Source organism: Pelodiscus sinensis, chromosome 6 (genome assembly GCF_049634645.1).
Source record: "Pelodiscus sinensis isolate JC-2024 chromosome 6, ASM4963464v1, whole genome shotgun sequence".
NCBI lineage: Eukaryota > Metazoa > Chordata > Testudines > Trionychidae > Pelodiscus > Pelodiscus sinensis.
The window spans coordinates 88,141,421-88,161,266 of NC_134716.1; positions in this window are offsets into that span (position 1 = coordinate 88,141,421).

The following is a 19,846-nucleotide window of genomic DNA, read 5'->3' on the forward strand; positions in this document are numbered from 1 at the left end:
AATGTGTATTTCCAAATGTAGAGATCTCACTACGTATTTTTCTAACATTGATGATTATTAACTGCTCCTCAGAATGTTCTTTTTCTCAGCTGAAAAGAATAAAAAACCCTCAGAGAACAACAATGTGTCAGGACAGATTTGATTCACTTTCCCTATTGTGTATGGAAGCAGACATGCTTTGTCGAGTCAGCTTTGATGAACTTATCCAGAATTTTGCAATCAGAAAATCTAGAAAGAAGCTATTTTAATTTCAGCATACATGTAAGTTTTGTGCCATTTCAAAAAATAAAATTTTATTTTACAGTATAGTATTGTTTTTATTTTGAATTACATATGGGAGGGCACCATAATCTTTTCAGTGCTTAGGGCCTCTAAAGGTCTTAATCTGGCCCTGCTGTGGTTTTATAATTTGGTATTTTATATGGAATTCTGTGAACAATGCCACTGTACTCTGTTAATCAATATTAACAAATTGTAATAAACAGGGGTTAAGCTTATTATAAACTTTTATTTTGATTGACTTATTTATATATCATTGTTGTTTCTCTATTGGGTGTGTGTGTGTGCTTTTTTCCTGCCCTTTCCCCTTTCTGATCGTTAGTCATTTTTCTGAGTTACATTTTTATCACATCTTGTCTATATCAAGTAGGGTAAATTATTATGCTGTAATGCAACTCTCTCTAAAAGTCCAGTGATATAGTGACCACTGGGAATCATATTGTGACCAATAGTTGCTTTAAGGACTTTGATTTCCTAATAAACTTTATGATGATAACAAATAAATGAGTCACTAGAAGGGTGTGTGTGAAAATAATCTGTATGAGTTGCCTATTTAAACAGGAAATCTTCTATTTTATGCCTGAGGAAAATAACAATATTTTGCAGTGGCATAAGATGGGTTGCTACGGTAAATTACTTATCTAAAAAAGCATATAGATATACAATTAAGCGGGAGAGTAAATTTTCAGAGGCTTTGTGTGTGTTACACAGTTATTTCATTATTTTCACACTAACATTACAGAGAATCTTACCCTTATATTTCTTTTTAAATTTCCTTTGTGCATGTAGAAACACTTTTTGTGTGAAACAGAATTATAGGAATTTAGAGAACCACTTAAACTAGAGGAAAGAATATTTTTTATGTTTATTTAAGAAAAGAGAAAAATAATAAAATCTGATCCTTTAGTTTTAAAGTTTAACTTGCTAAGTGTATGGTAGAGTTTTTATTTTACCATTTTGACTTTGCAATTATATCTAAAAGCTCCTCTCACAGCAGCATTATTCTGAAATCACAAAGAGCGCGTCTACACTACAAGCCTTTTTAAAAAAATAATGTTGAGCTGGAGGATTTCTTACTCCGACTCCTGTAACAAACATTTTACAAGCAGTAAGGGAAATTGAAGAAAGAGTGTTCTTCCTTCGACTTCCTGCTGTGTAGACAGTGCCAAAAGATGAGTTAAACTATTTTGACTTAAGCTACACAATTGACGTAGCTGAAGATGTGTAGCTTAATTTGACTTTAGCCCTGCAGTGTAGATGCACCCTAAGTAAGTAGGCTTAGTGTTCTAGATTTTCAGGAGTAGGTGTCAGTCACATGCATAATGATAAGCAAACACCACAGACTATCACTGTAGGGGTATGTCTACACTACAAAATTAATTCGAACTAACAGTTGTTAGTTCGAATTAACTTTAATAGCGGCTATACATGCAAACCGCTATTTCTAATTTAATTTAATTCGAAATAGTGGAGCGCTTAATTCGAACTAGGTAAACCTCATTCTATGAGGAGTAACGCCTAGTTCGAATTAAGTAGTTTGAATTAAGGGCTGTGTAGCCACTTAATTCAAACTAGCTGGAAGCTAGCCCTTCCCAGGTTGCCCTTCTGTCTCCCTGCCGGCCCCGGAGCCCTTAAAGGGCCACGGTCTGGCTACAGTGCTTGTGCCAGTTGCAAGCCTGCCAGCACCCAGCCAGCAGACCCTGCACCTGGCACAGCATGAGGCAGACACCCACTACCACCCAGCCCTCCACCTCTTCCTAGGACCAGGCTGGAGGCTCACAGGAGCCTTCCCGGGGCCACAAGAGGCAGGAGCCCGCCTGGTCTAGTGGACCTCATCAAGGTTTGGGGGGAGGCCTCCAACATCCACGATCTCCGCAGTAGGCACAGGAACACGGCCGTCTACAGCCGCATGGCTGCCAGCCTGGCCATCAGAGGCCACATGCGTACCCAGGAGCAGGTCTGCTGCAAAATAAAGGATCTGCAGCAGGCCTATGCCAGGGCCTCCCAGCCAGATGCTGACCCGGAGGCCTGCCCTCATTATGAGGCCCTGGACCGCATCCTGGGGGCTCACGCAGTCCATGCCCCTCGGGTGGTGATCGACCCTAAGGCAGAGGGCCCCGTCCCTGACACGGAGGAGGAGGAGGACGCCGAGAGCCAAGAGCCTGCAGGGAGCCTGCCCAGGACCCAGAACACCTGAGGCATCCCACAGAGCACATCTGCTATGTCGTCTGAGGCCGGGGAGGGCTCCACATGTGAGTGACATCATGCTCCCCTTATGTGTCTGGGGGGTGGGGTGAAGAGGGAGCCCAGAGACCGGGCGCCTGGGCCTTGCCCACCATGGAGCAGCAGCTGGGTGTCATTCAGAGGCCCTGGCCCGTTCCCCACACGCCGACCTCACCTTGCAGCGGGGGGCTGGGTTTAACCCACTGTGTCCCCAGGGAGAACTGACTGCTGCTCTTGTTTCACCACAGCTGTAGCACCTGCGACTGCAGGGTGCACCATCCTGCCTGCAACAGCCACCCGCACTCGGGCCAGCAGGTGCACCAGGAACCTGGAGGACTACCAGCGGCGGCACCTGCGGCTACTGGAGCAGCAGCTCCGCACCCAGGACCACTGGGTCCGGGAGGATCTGCGGCTGCGGCAGCAGAGCTTGGAGGCACTTGAGGAGCAGGGCTGTGCCCTCAGAGGTCACTTCCAGACCCTGGTGTACAGGTTCCTGTCTCCTCCTGCTCCAGCCCCTGCGGCCGCCCCAGCTCTCGCTCTTCCTCCCACTCCTGCTCCCACTCCTCTACCTCCACACCCCCGTCCCTCCTGTCCCACCCTCCACACCAACTCCCCCCCAACGCCTCCGCACCTGCAGTGCTGTGAGATGGGAGAGCCAGCAGGATCCCAAGCCCTGAGCTTTCTCTACCCTTCCTCCCCCTTCCAGCTCCCTCCTCCCAGGTTTCCTCCTTCCCTCTCCCACCCTCATTCCTCCCTCCCCCTACCCCAGTTATGTAAAATAAAAAGAGATTTTTGTTGGCAAAACAGGTGTCTTTATTTGACATTAGGAAGGGGGGTTAGGGAGGGGAAAGGGGAAGAAGGGGAGGGTGGAAGAAGGCCCCAGTAGGGCATGCAGGGAGAGTTCAGTCCTCCTCCACCAGGAAGCTCTCCTGCAGGGCTTCCAGATCTGGACGGCCCCCCGCTGGGCCTCCCGGATGTCGTCAGTGCGGGGCTGCGCGTACTGGCCAGCCATGCGGTCAGCCTCAGCCATCCAGGCTGGCAGGAAAGCCTCCAGCTTCCTTTCACATAAATTGTGCAGCACACAACATGCTGCCACCACAGGAGGGATATTGTGCTCGGCGAGGTTGAGGCGGGTGAGGAGGCACCAGAATTTGGCTTTCAGTTGGCCGAAGACCCCCTCGACCACAATGTGGGCCCTGGTGAGTCTGGCATTGAAGGCCTGCCGTGGGGGTTGAGGTGTCCCATGTAGGGCTTCATAAGCCAGGGCTGTAGGGGGTAGGCCGCATCCCCCACCAGGCAGATGGGCATGTCAACGTCCCCGACCCTGATGTGGCGGTTGGGGAAGAAGGCCCCGGCGTGCAGCCTCTGGCACATGGAGGAGTTGCGAAACAACCTGGCATCGTGTGCCTTGCCGGACCAGTCCACATTAATGTCCATGAACTGGCCCCAGTGGTCAGACATGGCCTTCAGGATCACAGAGAAATAACCCTTATGGTTAATGTAGAGGAAGGCCTGGTGTTCCGGGGCACAGATGGGGATGTGCGTCCCATTGATGGCCCCCCTGCAGTTGGGGAAGCCAAGGGCGCCAAACCCCTGGATGACTGCATCCGGATCGGTGGGGCGGACCACCCTGTGGAGCAGCACCCGGTTGATGGCCTTGACCACCTGCAGAGAGACACAGCAAACCACAAATCACCGAGATGCCCAGGTGGCTGGGACTGTTCGTTCCCTGGCACTGTCCCGTGCCCCACTCCCAGAAGCAACCCCCGCTGTGATCCTGGCCGCCGCGGGAGGCGTGTAGTACGGCCGTGCAGGGCACTTTTGCCTCCTTCCCCCACCCCATTTTCCCTGGGGCGGCCCATCCCCTCCTTGCAGCCTCTCTTCCTCCCCAGCCCAGTGGCTGGTGAGTGCTGTACCTGCATGAGCACTGCTCTCATGGTGGATTTGCCCACGCCAAACTGGTTCCCAACGGATCGGTAGCTTCCACAGGACGATGGCCACATGCTTCTGGAGGGGGATGGCAGGCCTCATGCAAGTGTCCCATCGCCACAGAGCAGGGGAGAGCCGCTCGCAGAGCTCCAGGAAGGTGTCCTTCTTTATTCTGAAGTTCTGGGTCCACTGTTGGTCTCCCCAGCACTCCAGGATGATGCAGTCCCACCAGTTGCTGCTGGTGTCCAGACACCAGATGCGGCGGGGCACGCTGGCCTCCAGGCGCTGCTGTGGCTCCTCCACAGCCCCCAGGGAGGCCAGGGGAGGGGCTGGGGGCTGACGTGCACCAGATGGTGCCAGGTGGCCTCCAGCCATTGCTGGCAGGCTTGCAGCAGCAAGTCCAAAAACTGGATCAGAATGCCCAGGGTAAGCTCTGGCTCCATGGTGCCAACTGCGGAAGTGTCCCCAATGGGAACCACCGACACAGGCAGGCAGAGAGGAAAACGCTTTGCTGTCCCTTGGCAAGGGAACTGGCTGAGAACTGGCTGTCCAGGGGGGTCCCTTTAAGCACCATCAGATAGCCTCAGACAGCAGCCACACAAAGCAACTACTGACCTGATGCCCTGCTGGAACTGGTTTCAGCTGCCCTTAAATGCGACCCAGTCTCCAGTCAGTGTGGACGTGCTATTTCAAATTAGCAAAACGCTAATTCGAATTAGTTTTTGGGTCTAGATGCATTATTTCGAATTAGCTTATTAACTAATTAACTAATTCGAAATAAGTTAGTTTGAATTAGCGCTGTAGTGTAGACATACTGTAGTATCTTAATACTTCATAATCATTAATGCATATTACCCTTTCAATATGCTTGAGTTTATTGCTTTGTTCTACTTTTACTAAAACCGAGAGAGAGAATTGAGTCAGAGGCTAGATAAAGTAACTTGTTTAAGTTCAAAGAAGTAGCTTTTGTCTGAGACGGGACTTGACCGTAGAACTTCTGAATGCTCTAATAGTGCTCTGTCTAGCAGTCCACTCTTCCTGCTACCTAACAGTACTTATTAAAAAACATTAAATCCCAGTAACCTATATCATAACTTTTACTTCATGTTGCTGTTTGTAGCACTGCATTGCAATGAGCATTCTGACCTACTTAGAGCCCCATCACTTTACAATTTCTCCATCCCTAAAAGGCATTTACTGTCCTAAAAAGTGAATTCATTAGAATAAACACTGAGTTCCTCTGATAAAGGCACCTCTTTCCTGCAAGAGATGAGGAATTTTAAGGTGGTAGTTCTGTGAAACATTCCTGCCTCCTTAGACAACAGATTCCCATTTGCAGGGAGAAAATGTCTTTATTGGATCACATTTGTTTTCTTTGATACTCTCCTCTCATACCTATAAAAGATGAATCAGATTTGCACTGGTCCTCTATAGTGGGGTGAATTATGCCCATTGTGAGTGAGTTACCCAATGCAAATATTATACCAGTGTGCAGCTGTTACAGCCAGGCAGCCAATCTTATCTTGTTGCCTTGTGGAAATCCACTAACAATGAGATCATAAGGTTGCTGAAAAGTAAGCAAGGCTAAATTAAAAGCATTTGGGCTCAATTCATCATTATTGAAACTCCACTGAAACCAGTACAATTCCACCAGGGTTGTGTGTAGCACTTTCCATTGAATGGCTTATAATGCACGTGTGTTTTTAAAAGCACATAATAATTAATCTTATTAAAATCAATGGTGATCCATTAGGCACATTTTGCTTATGTCCCTGAATGCTTTCATTACATAAAAATTTCCTCATTGTATCAGATTCTCACTTACATTTAATGTTCTGTTTCATTGGAGTAACCTATCCTTGGGTAGGTCTACACTACAACGTTAATTCAAACTAACTTAGTTCGAATTAGTTAATTCGAACTAAGCTAATTCGAACTAACGTGTCTAGAACTAAAAACTAGTTCGAATTAGCGTTTTGCTAATTCGAACTAGCATGTCCACATTAAGTGGACCCTGAACCGGGCTTAAGGATGGCCGGAAGCAGTGCCGGCAGGGCATCAGAGAAGAACTTAGAGCATGGAGATGCTTTCTCAGGCTAGCCGAGGGCTGTGCTTAAAGGGTCCCGACCCCCACCCCGGACAGACAGTTCTCAGGGGTGCCCCGCTTGCAAAGCAGTCCTGGCTTGGATTGCCCGGACTACCCACACTGGGCACATCATACCACTCAGCCATCAGCCCGGCTGCACTTGCTGCAGGCTGCCATCTGGGGAGAAGGGGAAATTGGGGGGCTGCAGGAGAGCTTCCACCCCCAGAAGCCCGCAGAGCCAGCCCAGTCCTCCCCATCGGGGGCTCGTGACCCATTCCTCCCTCACCTCCTTCCACTTACCCTTCCCTAGCCCCTCTTCTTGATGTACAAAATAAAGGACAATTGTGTTCAAAAATGGAATCTGTCTTTATTGAACAAAACTGGGGGAGACTGGGAAAAGGAGGTGGGAGAGGGGAAGAGAGAGGGTGGGAGAGGGGAGGGCAACTAAAATGATCAGGGGTTGGGAACAGGTCCCATATGAAGAGAGGGGGGCAGACGAGTTTCCCTGGTGTTGGCCAGAACTAGCGGAGTGCTAGTGTAGCGCCTATTAAAGTTAGTTCAAACTAACATCCATTAGTTCGAACTAACTTTGTAGTGTAGACATACCCTTGTATTCTCCAGACAGGAAAATATTGAATCTGACTATTACCTGCCCACTATCTTGGTTACATGAACACCACTGCATTTTTGAAGGAATTTTGATCAAGATCTGATATTTGTCACAAGAACATTATATGGAGAGAGGTCAGTCAGAAAGTGCATGGATTTCACCCACAGGCTGACAGAGAATGTGATAATCTTAACCTTTATGGGATCAGTGGCCTGCTTTGCGATCAGGAAGTTTTAAGTCTGGGCCTTTTCTGGGGAGCTGTTTTCTCTCAAAACCTTGTCAAATCATCATATGGTGGAGAGTTGGCAGCTGAGTCTGGAAGTGAGAGTTATGGGGAAAGACTCATGGAAGATAAGGCAAGACTGATAAAGGATCCAGAGTTTTTTTTCTTCCTGTCTCCTTTGTCAGAGGCAAGCTACAATTTTAAATGCTGATTCTGTGACTTTGACAGAGGAGAACCTGGTTCTACTGATGTTTAACTCTTAGAGGAGCAGATCTTATCAAACTGTCTAATATTGAACAAATATTGGATCTCAGGGTAAAAGCCAAGCTGTGATGAAAAGGTTTGTATGTGAGGAAATATGGACTATTGTGCTACAAGAGCTTTTTCTTTGGATTTATACATGTGCTGCTTTGCAGCCTTGCTGGAAAACTGTGTCTGTTCTCACTGATTCCTACAGTCAGTGATCATTTGCATGAAACTCCAGAAGTCTGAAAACATGAACCGCATGAAATACACAGTTTTATTTAAACAAATAGCCTTTGATGAACAACTCTTTATTTAGAAATTGCACAGCAGACTACACCCAATCCCATGCCATTTTAAATCTCAGTTGCACCATGAATTTACGCACTTATGTAGAGTTATCCAGAGTCTGAAAGAGCTCTTTTTTTAACTAATGATGAACTGAGGAATAACCATATTTATATAGACACACCTACTCTACATATCTCAACAGAACTATTTTCTCAAAGTGAACAGTTTTGGCTGTTCTGGATACTAATTCATTTTGCATGTAGAGGTAATGAAATGTTATTCTAATGGTATGAGTAAAGAGCAGAAGACTATGCCCTGATTGAGAGGGTAACCCTAACTATAACCTTACTTGGCAAGCAGTGGTTAGTGCTGCCACTTTCAAGTGAAGACTGAGGACAAGGTTTTCTACCTACTGTTGTGGCCCTGGTTAAAGGCTTCTAAAAGACATTTCCCCTTCTGTGATTAAAAACAGAGCTGACTAGACTCATTTGAAAGCCTGGGCTCCTTTTCAGTGATCACAGAGCGATAATCGCTGAGGGCTGAATCTTAGGGTTTTTCTTCATTACAGGGCAGATTCATGTTTCTGTGAATGATTCTGGTAGATTTAGTGAGTCTAGTAAAGAGCTACTAAATCAACCACCAATCACTTTCCTGTCAACTTTGGTACTCCAGTAGAAAGAGATGAGTAAGGGGAGTCAACAAGAGAGTTTTTTCTGTCAACTCCCCCACCCCATAGTGTGAAATCTGCGGTAAGTAGATCTAAGCTATGTCTATTTGATTTATGCTACTAATGTAACTCTCCCTTTTAATAAACAGAAAGCTCTTTGGTTGTATACAGAGTCAGTGCTTGCAAATGGGAGAAGTGTTGTCACTTGAAGGTGACTAGGAGTGGTGCTTAGTTTTCCCAGATTATTGAATCAGGGCTTGAGCTAGTTTCTTTTGTAATTTTAAGAGGACCCCTAGATATTGCACCTGCCCTTGTGATCAATATCACCTGGCAGAGTGACTACACTCATAATTCACATTCATTCACATTAAACATTAGTCTCCCTTTTATAACAAGTACTAATGCTTAGCCCTAGGGCATAAAATAAGGTAGATATAGCTCTTGAATGACTTAGCCTATTACTAACTGGCCAGAACACACACGAGAACAAAGGCTGCAACAGAGGGAGATAATGAAATAGCATAAGACATTTTGAACAATATGGGATTCATGTCTTTATATAATATTATATATAGCCTCAGTTTCATGAGTCAGTCTGCAGGAGCCTCAGCTGCATTAAGTCAAGGTGGGTACATTTGGGTCAGTGCAATATGCTGATTTAAATTAAACCAGCCAAGCATTTAGTGCAACATTTCTGCTTTATTGAGAAAGGAGGCTGGGATTGTGTGGAACTACGACAGTCAGTTCTAAGAAGGAGGGACAGTTGCTAGGTTGGGATGTAGTCCAGCTTCAGCCTTCTTCTCAACTTTGCTCTTGGAGAGGTCGATAGTAACACTTAATCTCTTAAATAACATTTAGGATCAATACATGTAAGCATGTTGATGTGAATGCATCTTAGATGTGAGTTTCATCTCCTTGGGGTGCATTTTCTACATATCAAATAATAGATTTATAAACCACAGCACACTGTCATCTATTCCATTCCAAACGGAAGAAGTCTACCTGAGCAATACCAGTATTAACCAAATTGTAAGAAAAGGGCAGAAAATTGAAATACATAGATCTTTAGTATAAAAACCACTGATTAAAAGTCATTAAAAAACATAGTGCTGTATAGAACTCAGAACATCTTAATAGCTGTCATTCTAGCCATAGCCCATTTTAGGAGGTTTTTTCCTGATGGATGCTTTGAATTTTTTAGTTATTACTGGCATTGTCTCTGCATTTACTAATGTTGTAAGGGTGATGTTTCAAAATGTTAGTCTTCTAAAATCAGTGGAATTGGCTTGTGATGGGGCTGGCCAGCCCTGCACTGAACATGGGGGCAGAGAACCCGCCTATTGGGTAGAATGCGTCCCTCCCCCACAGCCCTGCTGGGCATGCTCGCAGTGCAGCCCCGGTATAAAAGGCTGCAGGGCCGCTGGGCTGGGGTGAGCCACTGGAGCTCCTCTCCAGACACTGGTGCTACAGCCAGTTACCCCTGCCGCTGTTGTCTCCGGCACAAGCCAGACCGCAACGCCGGCTGCACTGGGCAGCCCCTCTAGAAGCCGTCGTTGCCCCGGCTATCTCCCAAGCCATGCCTGCCAACATTGCTGCTGTAGCTGGACCCACATCCACAGGTGGGACTGCTGTCGGCCAGGGTGAGGGGGTAGGAAGCAACCCAGGGCGGGGACCAGGAAAGGACCCAGCGGGCTCAGCAAGTTTCGGGGAGAACTCCCTGCTGAGCCAGTGATGGGAACCACTCGCCACTGATAGGGCCCTGGGTTGGGGCCTGGTGGAGAGGGAAGGCCTGGGCCCCCCTACTCCTTCCTCCCAGATCCTGGACGATGAGGGGATCCCATAAAGGACTAGGCCACTAGACCTGTATACAAAGGACTAGGCCGCTGGGCCTGTATTTAAAGGACTAGGTCGCTGGGCTTGCAGTTAAAGGACCAGGCCTTGGAGTTGAAGGGGGCAGGGCTTGTGACCCCGCCACATGGCTTCAGAAAAATGAACATTGTATTTTTAAAGCCAAAATTCCATCAACTAGAAGAAGAGGAAAGCTATCCAAAACAAAAAAACCCAGTTGAATGCACTCATTTCTGCAGGTAGCAAGTCTGATAAACTGAGATGCAAAGTCTTCCACACTATATATATATATAGTTTGTCCAAAATGAAGAATGTTATTTTGTTTTCCTTATGACTCCTATGAACTTTAATTTCAGCTGTGTGGTTAGTCCCCTGCATCAAGCTCTAAATTAACTAATAAATGTCAATATGATGAAGGCTGATACAAAACTCAGACTTTCATCAATCAGCTGCTTAAAGGATCAGGACATAATACTGTATTTATTAACTTAAATCTCTCTGGGTATGTCTACACTACAAAGTTAGTTCGAACTAACGTCCGTTAGTTCGAACTAACTTTAATAGGCGCTACACTAGTGCTCCGCTAGTTCGAATTTGAATCGAACTAGCAAAGCGCTTAGTTCGAACTAGGTAAACCTCATTTTACGAGGACTAACGCCTAGTTCGAACTAGCTAGTTCGAACTAAGGGGTGTGTAGCCCTTTAGTTCAAACTAGTGGGAGGCTAGCCCTCCCCAGGTTTCCCTGGTGGCCACTCTGGCCAACACCAGGGAAACTCTATGCCCCCCTCCCGGCCCCGGACCCCTTAAATGGGCACGGGCTGGCTACGGTGCCCGTGCCAGGTGCAAGCCTGCCAGCACCCAGCCAGCAGACCATGCACCTGGCAAGGCACAGAGCCACCCACCCGATGTCCCCCAGACCACCCCCTCTTCCCGGGACCAGGCTGGCGGCTCCCGGGAGCTTGCCCTGGACCGCAAGAGGTGGGCACCTTCCTGGGCTAGTGCGGACATCGTGGACCTCGTCCACGATCTCCGCACTAGGCACAGGAAAGTGGCCGTCTAGGGCAGGAGAGCTGCCAGCCTGGCCACCCAGGAGCAGGTGTGCATGAAAATCAAGGGGGCCCACTGAGACCCCCAACCCTGAGCCCTGAGCTTACAATGGCCGTCCTGGGTCAGACCAAAGGTCCATCTAGCCCAGTAGCCTGTCTGCCGACAGCGGCCAACCCTAGGGACCCTGGAGGGGATGGACCGAAGACAGTGACCAAGCCATTTGTCTCGTGCCATCCCTCTCCAGCCTTCCACAAACTTTGGGCAGGGACACCACTCCTACCCCCTGGCTAAGACCACTCCATGGACCCAACCTCCATGACTTGATCTCACTTCCCTTTCAACTCTGTTCTAGTTGTAGCCTTCACAGCCTCCTGCAGCAAGGAGTTCCGCAGGTTAACTATTTGCTTTGGGAAGAAGAACAACTTTCTCTTACTAGTTTGAAGCCTGCTACCCATTCCTTTCCTTTGGTGTCCTCTAGTCCTTCTTTATGGGAACTCAGGAAGAACTTTTATGAATGCACCCTCTCCACCCCACTCCTGCTTTTAGAGACTTCTATCCTGTCCCCCCTCCATCTCCTCTTTTTTAAGCTGAACAGTCCCAGTCTCTGTAGCCTCTCTTCATCTGGGACCTGTTCCCAACCCCTGATCATTTTAGTTGCCCTCCCCTCTCCCAGCCTTTCTCTTCCCCTCTCCCACCTCCTTTTCCCAGTCTCCCCCAGTTTTGTTCAATAAAGACAGAATCAATGTTGGAAGAAACGTTATCTTTATTTTGTACATCAATAAGAAGGGGGGCTAGGGAAGGGTAAGTGGAAGGAGGTGAGGGAGGAATGGGGTACGAGCCCCCGATGGGGAGGACTGGGCTGGCTCTGCGGGCTTCTGGGGGTGGAAGCTCTCCTGCAGCCCCCCAATTGCCCCCTCTCCTCAGATGGCAGCCTGCGGCAAGTGCAGCCGGGCTGATGGCCGCGTGGTGTGATGTGCCCAGTGTGGGTACTCCAGGCACTCCAAGCCAGAACTTCTTTGCAAGCGGGGCACCCCTTAGAACTGTCTGTCTGGGGTGGGGGTCGGGACCCTTTAAGCGCAGCCCTCGGCTAGCCTGAGACAGCATCTCCACGCTGTAAGTCCTCCTCTGATGCCCTGCCGGCACTGCTTCCGGCCATCCTTAAGCCCTGTTCAGAGTCCACTCAATGTGGACTTGCTAGTTCGAATTAGCAAAACGCTAATTCGAACTAGTTTTTAGTTCTAGACGCGTTAGTTCGAATTAGCTTAGTGTAGACGTAGACGTACGCTGTAGTGTAGACGTACCCTCTCTCTCTCTCTCTCACAGAGCTGACTATTCTAGGAAAGGGAGAGAGTATAAATATTTAATGTACACTGTAGACATTAATATAGCCTATTAATTGAAAATATTCTTACAATTCTAGCAAATCATGCTTTGCCCTTGCATTGCTCAAATGGAGAACATTTAGTACTTTGTGATCTCCAAGTCATAGACCCAAATCTGAGACTTTATTTCAACTCTAGGGACAATTACCTCTTGAATAACTCACTCTGTATGCTATCTAACGACCAACTCATAGAATCTAGGAGAGCATCACATCTAATAGCTCATTCAGAATGCTCAAATGAAAAACAATGGAATTCTGTTATCAGAGATGGTTTGGGCAATAGTCTTGTTCTTGAAACAATGCTCACTGCATCTAGAGATCAATGGAACTGTGAACTTTCCAAATTAGACATATATAGTACCAATATGCACTTCTGAAAGAGAGCAAAAAACCAAAAACCCAGTGACTTCTCTAACAATCCATGAAATGTCTAGATTTCCATAAATCCAAGTTTATGCTTACACATAGAGATCAATTAATATACATGTCTATTCAGTGTTATGCACTTGACTCTCTCAGTTTTCGCATGAGCAGAAATACAGAAAAATGGCCTATTAAAAACAAATAGTAAAAAAAGAAACCCAGAGTTCATGTGCAACCAAGCAACTAAACTATTGCAGCTATGCATGCAAAATGGGTCAATAGACGCTTAAAGGGTTAATTTGGCACACTCAAATGTAAGACTAGATTTCAATGGGCTTAGCCTGGATAAAAGCTACAGGGTCAGGTCCTATATTATCTAATTCATGCAAGTGCAGGTTTTCCACAAAAATGCCCAATCTTAAATTAAGTGTGTTTGTCTCAAAGATTAATTTAAGGAGAGACAGCCAATGCTTATTAAAAGCTAGTAATTTACCGTCAGTTTGTGGACATTAAAACCCTCAATCACAAATATGATCAAGGAAACTATCAGAAAGTCAGTCAAGAAAGATGTCTTTATGAAGAAATTATGGGCTTTATTCTCATTTACATTAAGCCTTCTTTACCTCAGAACCCAGTGAATGAAGGGCCTTAAAGGGGCAGTAAATTATATTTAAGCTTTAAAGTCCCTTCACAGTTTCAGAAAAGCATAAAGAGACCTTAATAAATTTGTTTACAATTGTCATCTTTTGACCTGACAGATAACAGAAGAATAAAGACATCTGCAGTTTTGGCTCTTTTTAGTGTGGGGGCAAGAAAGCCCTGACATGAATATGACAGTCTAGATATGAATTGATCTCAGTGGGCTTGGATAAGATGCTCAAGGGCTCCCTAGAAATACTTCATGTAGAACAAGATTTCCCCCCCTCCCATTCAAAGAAAGGATCCAGTGAATTATTTCAAGGTGAAATTGAGGAAACTGGCAAGACTGGTGAGTATATTTTTGAAGTACATTTACAAAGTTATAAAGTATATCTCCTCTATCAGAAAACTAAAGAAAAAACTCACCTAGTTGAATTAAATCTGTTTTAGGAGAGAACGGCGATCATTCTCTTTATTAAGAATTGGGCTTGTTTAGTTTGGAAAAGAGAAGAGATTAAGAGGGAACATGATAGCGGTTTTCAGGTAACTAAAAGGGTGTCACAGGCAGGCGGGAGAAAAATTGTTCTTCCTGGCCTCTGAGGATAGAACAAGAAACAATGGGCTTAAACTGCAGCAACAGAGGTTTAGGTTGGACATTAGGAAGAAGTTCCTAACTGTCAGGGTGGTTAAACACTGGGGCTGTGTCTACATTAGCACCCCTTTCCGGAAAAGGGATGCTAATGAGACGCTTCGGAATTGCAAATTCCGCGGGGGATTTAAATATCCCCTGCGGCATTTGCATGAACATGACTGCCGCTTTTTTCCGGCTCAGGGCTTTGCCGGAGAAAAGTGCCAATCTAGACAGGATCTTGCGGAAAATAAACCCTTTTCCGGAAGATCCTTATTCCTACTTTAAAAGGGCTTATTTTCCGCAAGATCCCGTCTAAACTGGCGCTTTTCTCTGGCAAAGCCCCGAGCCGGAAAAAAGCGGTAGTCATGTTCATGCAAATGCCGCAGGGGATATTTAAATCCCCCGCGGAATTTGCAATTCCGAAGTGTCTCATTAGCATCCCTTTTCCGGAAAGGGGTGCTAATGTAGACACAGCCTGGAATAAATTGCCCAGGGAGGTTGTAGAATCCCCATCTCTGGAGATATTTAAGAGTAGGTTAGATAAATGTCTATCAGGGATAGTCTAGACCAGGCATGTCCAAAGTCCGGCCCGCGGGCCAATTGCGGCCCGTGTTCTGGTTTAATACGGCCCCACAGGTAATTTGGCAATATCTATCTTTTATGGCCCCCAACGAATCCATATGTATTGAGATGAATACATTGTAAAATCTCAGTTAATGTCAGTTGGTCTAAATCATTTATAAATATATTTGGACACAACATGTATACTTGGTGTTATGTTCCTGTTCATATTTTTTTAACTTAAAAGTTGACAGACAACCTTTATTACCAATAATATGTAATGTACTTTACAATATTCCTGACATATTTCAGCTTCCTGGATTTTTTTTTCCATCTGGCCTTCAGATATGAAAGGCAGAGTGATTTAACACCTGTTTAGATTTGTCATCCATGTGACGAAATGAAAAGTATGCCGTTTGCAATAAACTTTGCATAAAATAGTTAATTTGCATTTAATTTTAATGGTTCAAAGAATGTCAGGCAAAATGGTCGGCCCTCACGCATGTTCACTTCATCAAATCTGGCCCTCTTTGAAAAAAGTTTGGATACCCCTGGTCTAGACAGTACTGGGTCCTGCCATGAGGGCAGGGGACTGGACTCAATGACCACTTGAGGTACTAGTAATCTGTGATTCAGTGTGCTGAGTAGAACTATTTGGGAATTTTGGACCACATTTTTTTTTGTCCAAAAATGGCAATTTGTCAAAACTGAAGCTTTTCAGGGAAGCATATTGGCTTTGACAAAACATCAGTTGTAGCAGAGTCTCAGATTCAGGATGGAATTTCTGGACACACAGACAACATGAACATTCTCTCTCTGGTGGCTAAGATTCTTTCTAAGTTGTAAAACAAACAAACAAAAACCATCTGTGTAGCACTTTAAAGACTAACAAGATGGTTTATTAGGTGATGAGCTTTTATGGGGCAGACCCACTTCTTCAGATCATATTCTGAAAACACTTGTCTTTAGAGTCAGGCCGTATCTACACTACAAGGTTTTTGCACAAAAACGGCTGTTTTTGCGCAAAAACCAGTGAAGCGTCCACACCTCAAGTGCGCTTTTGCGCAAGAAAATCAACAGGACAGAGGGCTTTTGCTGGTAGAGTTATTCCTGTCCCGACAAGGAATAACTCCTTTTTGCACTACAGCTCTTGCGCAAAAAGGCAGGTGTGGATGCTTCAGAAAAATCACAGGTGCTCTGATGGCCATTCTGTGAATGGCCATCAGAGCTTTCTTGCACAAGAGCATCCATGCAGTGTGGATGCTCTCTTGCGCAAAAGTACATCACCTTTGCTATTTACTTTGAGGTCTGAATGCACTTTTGCGCAAGAAGTTTTTAAGCAAAAACTCTTGCGCAAAAGGCTTCTTCTGCAAAATCCCTGCAGTGTAGATGAAGCCTCAGAGTAGGAATATAGTCAATGAGATATCTTTAGAGAAGGGATATTTACTTACAATTACTTAAAGTTGGAAATGGGGAGGGTAATAATTTTCAGTGACTGAAATTTCTGGTGGTCTTCTCCTATCATGGAATGTTTTGAGCATCTATTATGATTATTACATTTTGAATGTGAGGAGTTCTGTTTCCCACTCATTGAGTCCCTGAAATGGAATGCTCTACAGGGCACTGAGATAGTGGCATTTGATTCTGAAAGATATGGTACAGCCAAAGTATTCATCCTCAGCCATGTTCTTCATAGAGTTTTCTAACCTCTAAGAAGTGAGGCCTTGCACAGGGGCAAGAGGGAGGCCCCATATCTTGTCTTAGATTTGGCAACATCTTGAAGCTATTTAAGGATGAGAGCTCACCCCAACTCTATTTTTGTCATGTCAAGAGATAGGGTCTGAGTGCGCTTGGTTCTGGGTGGAGAAAGGATTTGATCAATGCAGGTACTGCAGAAGACAGCCAAAAGACTGCTTGCTGCAGGGGACATGAAGGGATAGTAGGAGGGACCAGGGCTGGGGAAGGGTGACAGTATGCAGTACTGCAATTGCTGTACATTTAGTAGGCCCCCATTGCTGGTAAAGCTAAGCCAGGACTTCTTTAGGCCATGGAATAGCCCAAGACTGGGAAGGCAGAAAGATGCTTAAAGCTGTCCCCCTATTCTGTGATTTCTGTTCTGAGTATTTTAGACATGCAGCACAGAATCTACCCTAAAAGTTTCCTTTGAAATAAAGCTGATAATTTTGCAATGACATTTTCCCATCTGCACAAAGCAAGGGGTGATATTTACTCTTACTGATGCCTTTAATTTTTATATAGACTAAAACAGAGTTTGGTTTTATATCACTCTTTTCACACATACCTCGGTCAAAGCACTTTACAAAGCAGTTAAGTTAGAATATAATGCTGGTAAAGCAGTGACTGCTGTATGCTGAACTAGATGATATATCACTACCTCCACAATCCTTTGATTCAGTGCACACAGCACTTGATTTTTTAAATAGTTCTTCCCTGTCTGACCTTGATTCTTTCACTGAGTGAATCTTATTTTTGTGTTGAATTTCATGCTGATGGAAGTTGCCAGATTAAACCAGGTTTGTAGGTCTTCAGATATAAGATTTTTCTAAGAATAACATCAGGGCGAGCATCTGAGGTTTCAAAAAGCTTGGCTAAGCTTCCAATCAGCATCCAAGCTTTTCTGAGGTCCAGCCATCAGTAGGGTTTTTCTGGGAAAGCCAGATTGGTTGCCTTGACTTTTCTTGTAAGTGGCATTGTTTCAGGGCACAAAGAAATTGGCATTTTCCTCATAGGGTATAATTTGGAAAATACATGACAAACTTTCCCTGTAGATCGCTTTTTTATCTGCATATTAGAAAGACTCCTGCACATCTCAGAGCTTGCTAGGTACCTCTTATTTTGTTGTGCTTTCTGTGCTTTCAGGAAACTCTGGAATGATCTATAGTGAACATTGAATCACCTCTAATTTCCCCCAGACACAGCCTTCTCTTCAGGATAATGTTGACACTGCCAGCATAGATGTATGGGGCAGCTCAGCGTTTACTGTAGCTGGATACACCATTTCCATCCTGAAGATGCATAAATTTCAGAGTCACTCTCAATTTTAATCCCTTCCATGCTGCAGATCTATAGGAAGCACTTAAAATTGCCACCCATCTACAAGCATAGGCTGCAGCAGTGAATTATATAGCTTTGAGAGGCATATTAAATTTGTTTTCAATAGAAAATGTATAATTGTATATGGGCTATTAATAGCCAAAACCATCTTGGGCTTCACTATTCCATATGCATCTTCACCTCTCTGTTGAATTATTTTTAGTGGCTATGTTATTACCTGGAGGCTACGTATACATTGGCAAGATTTTGCGCAAATACTTTTAATGGAAGAGTTTTTGCATTAAAGTATTTGCACAAGAGAGTGTCTACACTGGCATGTGATTTTGCGCAAGAGATGTGCTTTTGCTCTCTTGCGCAAGAAAGCTCCGATGGCCATTTTAGCCATTGGGCTTTCTTACGCAAGAAATTCATGTTGCTTGTCTACACTGGCCACTTGCGCAAGAACAGTTGCACAAGAGGGCTTTTTCCTGAGTGGGAGCATCATAGTTCTTGTGCAAGAAGCACTGATTTCATACATTAGAATGTCAGTGTTCTTGCGCAAGACCTCCCTGCCAGTGTAGACAGGCAGTATGTTTTTGCACAAAAGTGGGGGCTTTTGCGCAAAATCATGCCAATGTAGACACAGCCTTAGAGATGAGTAATGAATAACTGTTTCTTTTGCTTTCAAAAAAGTTTTTACAACTTTAAAGTAACTCATTTGAAGAACGGCTCTTGCGCAAAAGGGTGTTTTTGCACAAAAAAGGCACCGTCTACACAGCGCTTTTTTGCACAAAAACCTCTTGCGCAAAAGGGAAAGGAACAGGAAATGCAAATGAGATCGTGACCTATGCAAATGAGCACTCCATCTGCATTTGCTCTTCCTCAAGAGGCTCGTAGTGTAGACATAGCCTCCAGTGTGGTTCACTGTCCCATGTAGTGGCACTTAGACCACTTACAGCCAGAGATAAGAACAAGTGAACTCTACAGCCTAAGCTGCGAGCCAGTTGCCTTTATAGCTCAAGTTGCATAGGTGCTTATACTAAGCTCCAGAAGTATCAGGATCAAATCTGCCTAATGGTAGTTACACTATCTTTCCTGTACACCCCTTACTTTGTATTCCATTGTAAAATACTAAGGCTTAAATTCTGCTTCCAGTAATAGCTCCACTGATTTTAAATGAGCTATTCTGGGGGTACACTTGTGTGATCAGGAACTCAGTTTGGCCCCATTAAAGCCAATGGAAATCGTTTTGTTAAGTTCAATGAGCTTTGGATCAGGCCCTATATGTTTATTTCCTATCACATTTAATCCCAGTAAGCATTTGTATGTCTCTTAAAATAAAAGATTACTTACTGATGCTCAGTTGCATGTAGGAAGAGCCATACATTGGAATTGAGTGGCTGATTCTGATCTTATTTACACTGTTTTTACAGCATAAGAACTCAGCTGAGTTAAAGGAAATTACTGATTTGCACTGATATGAGATCAGTCTGAGGCCAAGATCTGCCATAGTCACATAGATCTGCTAGAATAATTTTATTCCTTTTGGGGATTAGAATAGATTGCAATTGATTAATACATAACTTGGCTCTTTTACTCCAGACGATGATGATGATGAGTTTATGATTGGATAGATTTTAAATAAGAGAACAATTTTCTGCTTTTAATTCACCACAGTGATTCCAAAGAAGTTACAATGGTGTAAGTGACAGCAACTTTTAGCTTGTTATCTTCAGCAAAAGGGCAAGGTGAAAGGAGACAATATAAT